The sequence below is a fragment of the Rattus norvegicus genome, chromosome 1 (assembly GCF_021556685.1).
Source record: "Rattus norvegicus strain SHRSP/BbbUtx chromosome 1, alternate assembly SHRSP_T2T, whole genome shotgun sequence".
In the NCBI taxonomy this organism is placed as follows: Eukaryota; Metazoa; Chordata; class Mammalia; order Rodentia; family Muridae; genus Rattus; species Rattus norvegicus.
The window spans coordinates 244,509,750-244,516,440 of record NC_141534.1 but is presented as its reverse complement, the minus strand read 5'-3'; the positions used below and the strand labels follow the sequence as shown (position 1 = coordinate 244,516,440).

Below are 6,691 nucleotides of genomic sequence, written 5' to 3'. Positions count from 1 at the left end.
TACCTAACAAAGTGCAATGCTCAGTGCATGGACTAGCTCTGTTCTCCCAAGTGTGGGAGAAGGGAGGATAAAGGAACAGAAGGAGGAGTTGATGCTAAATACCCCACTTTGTCTCAAGCCAGAAGGAAGCAAAGGGGCAGGGCCCTGGGGTGGGGTAAGAGTTGTTATTTCCACTGGAAAAGGAAAGGGAAATGTCACACTCCCTGACCCCTCCTCCTCTTCAGAGAAAGTGTACTCTAACTAGCAGCCTCTACTCCGCCCATCCCATGTAGTGGTGTTCACCTACACATCACAGTTGGGAGGGGAAGTAGGCTGGCCCAGCCCCTCCGTAAGTCTGCTGAAGATCTGACACACGGAAGGAGGGATCCACACCAGGCAGCAGTTTCAAGCTATGGAATGAAGGAAGGCCGAGAGGAGCAGCACACGAGGCCAGGAGACAGTGCAAAGGGCCACAGCTTCTTTGTTTTTTATCAGGTGCCCATTACAGATGGTTGTGAGACACCATGTGGTTGCTGGGAATTGAACTCAGGACCTCTGAAAGAGCAGTCAATGTTCTTAACTGCTGAGCCATCTCTCCAGCCCTGTTTTTTTTTTTTTAATTCTATCATTTGGAAGAAGGTGATAATTAATTTCCAACATACACTTCAGAGTCCCACCTTCCACATAGCTCCTTTACTCACAGCCCTTTGGTTTTTCAGACAAAATTTATGAGCCTTCATAAAGCCTTACGGGTATTGAATACCCCTCAATGCACCTGAAAGCAGTGTACGTTCCCTTACCAAGGCTGTGTTCCAGAGACTCTGTCCCTATACATTTGTGGTAAGGTAGCTGTAGACACACATTAGGGTAAGTGGCAACAGGAAACGGGAAAGCCTAGACACCTGGGTGCAGGGAGGGCAGGAACATCACTTCTACCTTCCTTTGTCTTTTCCTTAAAAAAAGAAAAGCGGTGTGATTGGTTAGAGAACAAACCCCAGAACAGTATGTCGGCTCCAGAGGTGACAGAGCGAACAGTCCCCAGAAAGGTGAGACAGGGAAAGGTCAGGGTAATGTTGCAGCATCAAGTTCCTCAGGAGTTTCTGGCAGCCCAGCTCATAGTCCTCCTTATCCACGTTCACTAGCAGCTCGGTGGCTTCATGGCCCACAGCTTGCTTGAGTCTGTGATGAAGACGCCTTTCAGTGCCTCTAATAATGATCCATTAATGTAGTCTCGCCATGCGTTAAGGAAGGTGAGCTCAGAGAACTTGATGTCACAGATGATGGAGCCCAGGTCCCAGGACTCGAGGATAGTGTTGGCCTGGTTAAAAAGCTCAAACTGGCGCTCAAGTGGGTCCTGCTTATTAGAGAAGACAGTGCCTTGCAGAGCAGTCTCATGCTGGCAGTATTCTGCTCGAACTCACAGCCTGATGTCACATGTCTGCCTTTTCTTCAGGTCTAGAGTCACTGACTTCTGTCGTTTTCGCTGACTCCCAAGTGTGGGTCTCCCTCAGGCTGGCAGCTTACTACACATTTGAGGACCCGAAGTGGGTCAGCACACCACAGAATAGTGAGTGGGGAGGCACTGTTTTAAAGGGCTGGGGAGGCCTCGGTTCTGGATCACTGAGGGCTCTGGGGATCACATAGCGAATTGATGTTTCCTCCAGATACTTGTCTACGAGATCAGGGCACACAGCCCGTTTCTTCTTGGGAGAAACGTAGGGCAGCAGGTCATGGCGAGTGATGATGCGTCATAGGTACAGCACCTGACGAAAGTTACTCTCGTCACAGCGGCCCTGGCGCTCCAGTGCCCATAAGAAGTCACGTCCATTTCAGATGAGTCCACGTTCATGGTCGTCAATAACATCAACAAAATGGAAGGAACGCACGCGAACATCTCTGTGTGTTAGGTGGGTGCCCACGATGTCAAACATGCGGTGGAGGCTGTAGATCTCATGTTCCTGCTCAACACGCTCTTCGGGCCACACCTGGCTTGCCCGATTCTTTAGGCCCGCCATGGTAGAGGCTCAGAAATGGAGTGCTTTCCAGAATCTCTGCTCAGCAGCTACAATCTCCAGCGATCTTTGCAAGAAACGTAATTTCCCAGGGCTCTTCCCCTCTCAAGCGCTGGCTCACCCCATAAACTTTCAGACAGGACTCATGGTGATAGCTTTCTTCTCCTTTAGCTTGCCTTGCCTATACTTGTCCTTGGAAGGTAATAACTTAGGGCTGGTTTATTTTTCTACATTCCACAGCGTGAGTTGGTTGCTTCATTCCTTTTCCTATCATTGGTAATGAACCATTCTCCTGTGAATTCAGCCAGTCCTTTCCTTAACCATCATTAACCATCACTCCCCTAAATCGTACAGACACATGTCTAGCTCTTGTGCCCATCACTCGTTGTGACCAAGTGTGATTTGGAAGAAGCATCTTCAACCCTGTCAGCCCTAGATATCTAACATTTAAAGTTGGAGCTGCAGAAATTGTGCTCAGTGCTGAGTGTAGAGAGCCTGTTACACACTAACTGCTTAGTTTGTCACTGTCGGGAATTCTAACAGTGGCTGCAATGTACCGTGGACTTCATGGACACGGGGCTCCTCAGCACAGTCTTTTATTTGCAGATGTTCTGGGATCCTTCCTCTGTCACACGCCCTTTTATTCAGCCCATAGTAGCTTTTCTTTGACACTTCCTCCAAGGTCCAAAGTTGTCTCTGTGTCTTTCTGTCTCTGTATATGTCTGTCTGTCTGTCTGTCTGTCTCTGTCTCCTTGGTATACTTTCTTTCTCCTTGGATATACTAGGGTTCCAATTTCAAAGCACACAATGGTCAAAGTATCAACAATTTTACTTTTTATTTATTTTTTATTTGATATTTTATGTATTGACATTGCGAATGTTATCCCCTTTCCTCCCTCTCCTATTCCCCATTCTCCCTCCCCCTCCCCCTGCTTCAATGAAGATGCTCCCACTCCCACACACCCACTCCCACCTCAACACCTTGGTATTTCCCTACACTGGGGAAATGAGCCTTCACAGGACCAAGGGCTTCTCCTCCTATTGATGCTAGACAATGTCATCCTCTGCCAGATAATTCCACTTTTATTCACTGGTGTCTAGAGAATCCATAATTTGATTTCTGGACTCAATAACTAACTATTATCTAGTCTTATCAGAAATCAGGAAATACACATCCACTGTTTCAGCCACACTAAGAATCACAACTGGAAGAAGTCCCAGTATTCATTTGGTTCTTGGCCCTTTAGCCATTTACATGAGTACCCAATTCTCAAGGTTAAGGATGCTTTTAAAAGCAGATTCCTGGCTGAATAGCTTATACTGATACTCTACCTTAAGGAGGTGAAGTATAGCCTTCCATTCTTTAAATATAGTTGTTTATAATGGAGTCCATGCAAGAATTACTGTTATGAATCAGCTCGATGAACTGGGCAGTGGTGGAGCACACCTTTAATCACAGCACTCCGGAAGCAGAGGCAGGAGAATCTGTGTTCCAGGTGAGTCTGGTCTACAGAGAGAATTCCAGAACAGCCAGAGCTACAGAGAAACCCTGTCTCAAAAAAAAAAAAAAAAAAAAAAAAAAGCAACAGCAAACAAAAGAAGGCCTGATGAAAAAGTTTTTTTAAGGTAGAGAAACCTGACAAATGCCATGTCATTCAGGTGAAAAGATTAACATCAATTGTTAGAGGAAATATTTCATCTCAATCATTATATTCTCAGATAAAAACCCTGCAACCTTTGCATTTATAATAAGTTTTAATCGGCACTAGAGCCAGGCAGTTATCTACCCTCTGTGCTATTACAATCTATTTCCCCTTCAATAACCCCGTTTTGATAATTTGCTATGTTCTATCTGGAAGGTTCTTAACTGCAATTGGCCAGCCCTCTGGCAATGTTTTCATGATTCACCCAACCCATGGCAGCTTCCTCCTCTCCCTCTCCTTTCTCTTGTGGTTCTCCTCCAACCCCGCCCCAGGAACTGCAGCTACCGCCTATTTCTCTTCTACCCAACCATTGGCTATCGGCATCTTTATTTAACCAACAGTTTTAAATTAAGGAGCAAGGTCACATTGGATGTGCAGACTCTCTCGTCCTGGGGAACAAGCAGGTCTTGGGGGCCAGTAGTTAGCATTACAGACATAGTAACAAACAGTAGTGCTAAGTCATCCTGATCAAATAAAAAGGACATGCTACTTAGCTTTTCTTCTCAAACACAAGCCCATTTTAATCAGGGAAGTAAAAAACAGGGGGCAAATCTCAATCAAGGGATTGTGTTTTTTGGTTAGCGAGGTCTTTTAAAGTAGTTTCTTAGACTGCAGCATCTGAAAGGATCTTCAGATGAGAGGACCAAGTGCAAAGTGATGCAGGGCATGGGCTTCTGAAGCAAAGGGACAATAAGTGTCTTAGTTTGTTTTCTAGTACTGCGATAAACACCATGATCAAGGCAACATGGAAGGAAAGGGTTTGCTTCAGCTCACAACAGATAGTCCATTATGATGGGAAGTCAGAGCATGAACTCAAAGCAGGAATCAGGAGGCAGGAACTGAAGGCTACAGAGTAACGCCACTCATTGGCTTGCTCCCAGTGACTTGCACAGCCTGCCTTTTTATACCACCCAGAACTACATGCCCAGGGATGGTACTGCCCACAGTAGGCTGGTTCCTCCCACATTAGTCTTTAACTGAGGAGGTGACCCACAAGGTTGCCTTCAGGTCCATATGTTGGAGGCATTTTCTCAGTTGAGGGTCCCTCTTCTCCAATGACCCTTGCTTCTGTCAATAGACAGAAAACAAGAACAAACCAAAACCAACCAACAAACAAAACAACTAACCACCACAGGCATGGATTAAGGAAATACTAATAAAGGATGGCCTTCAGTTAATAAAAATGTGTCAATATTAGTTCATCCATTGTGATAAATGCATAACAGTGCAGAAAGAGATCAGTCACAGAGACTGGGTATAAGACAGAGAGGAGCGCTTTCTTTTTTCATTTTTCTGTACATCAAAAAAGTATTCTCAACTAAAAAGTTTAAGTTACAATTCAGAAGGTGATTGGGTAAAGGGTCCTAGCTTTATAAATCACTAACACAAGAGTCCTATGGATTCTGATACCACAGGCCACAGGCTTGGCTCAGAGGGATTTTGGCTGCTGTGAAAATTCTCATCCTGGGCGGTGAATTATAATACGGTGTCTGGGGTCAGTAGTCTCTTTTAGCTGATTTAGTAGTAGCCTGAACTTACATTGGAATTTGGTAAGGCCTTTTGGGTAATTTTGTTGTAATTGTGTTTAAAACTCACTATACCTGAGAATTCTAATTTGGTAGTCTATCCAAACTGAAATTTATTATAGATTCAATGAAATGAGGTTCAGGGGAGATGCCCCAATGGGTACAATGCATGCTGTACAGATATCAGGAATGGAGTTCCGATCCCCAAAACCCACATGAAAACTGGGCAGGTGCGCAATATCTGGAGCTGACTGGCCAGCTAGGTGAGCTGAATCAGAAAGCACTGGGTTCAAGGGAAAGATCCTGTCTAAAAGATCCTATGGAGACAATCGAGGGACATAAACACTATCACCCCCTGGCTTTCGCAGACCTATATATGCACAAGCATGTGCCCTTGTACATGTAAATGTGCACACACAGAGGCATGCACACCTGACATCATACCAAAGCAAAGATGAAATGAAGTAGAAATGTCAACTCTACATATTTTGGTGGTTAATAGTTGCATGTGTCCAGTGGCTACTGCATCAGGAGTTGCTGATTCTGGGCATTCCTGTCACTACCAGAGCTAACTCACCAATACCATGCTAAGTCATCTCTGGACCAGAGCCCAGTGAGGACTAAAATGGTCTCCAGTTCTCAAGGGCTGAACTATAAACCATCACTAAATCACATTGCGGAGACATTCTGTGATGTCTGTGGAGCAATACAGCTGGAGATGACTCTTCAGTGTGTGCTTATAGCTTGGATTTATTTTCTAGTTTCCCTGAACTGCAACCAAGTGACCAGATGTACGCTCCCCAATCAGTCCGTAGCTCCTTGCATCCATGGCTGCCAACCCTGGCAGTTATCTAAGCGCTCAGTGGAGCTCTGTAAACTTGTACGCACTCATCCAGTGGGCCTTTCTCTCCCAGAAGAGACTGGAGCTGGATATAAAATCTCAAACTCTGGCTGGAGAGATGGCTCAGTGTTTAAGAGCACTGACTGCTCTTCCAGAGTTCAAATCCTAGCAACCACATGGTGGCTTACAGCCATCTGTAATGATATTTGATACCCTCTTCTGGTGTATCTGAAGACAGTTACACTGTGCTCATAATAAATAAATAAATATAAGTAAATAAATAAATAAATATTTTTAAAAACCCTCAAACTCACACATTGTGACCATTAATTACTTGCTCAAAAATTGAGCAAATCCTCCTTGGTTACTTCAGATTGCTTTTTGAAATTCTTAAAATAAATAAAACAACTGAAACTTACTTTCTTCTTCTTGTCATAATATTCTGATTATTGACAAATACAACCAGTATAAACAAAAAAGTTATAAGATTATCAAAGCTCTTTTCTTGGTTTTTAAAGGAATTAGCATCTTGAAATGACCAAGACAACACTCCAACACTCATGAAACAAAACATCAGCACAGATATCCATGCCAGGTTCTAAAGTAAAAAATAAAACAAAAACAAAACAA

At 44.2% G+C, this 6,691-nt stretch overlaps 1 pseudogene; it reads right to left on the bottom strand.

Moving 5' to 3' along the window:
• Positions 1 to 871: 871 nt before the first annotated feature.
• Dedd-ps1 (death effector domain-containing, pseudogene 1) lies at positions 872 to 2,077 on the bottom strand (annotated as a pseudogene).
• Between the last annotated feature and the right edge of the window lie 4,614 nt (positions 2,078 to 6,691).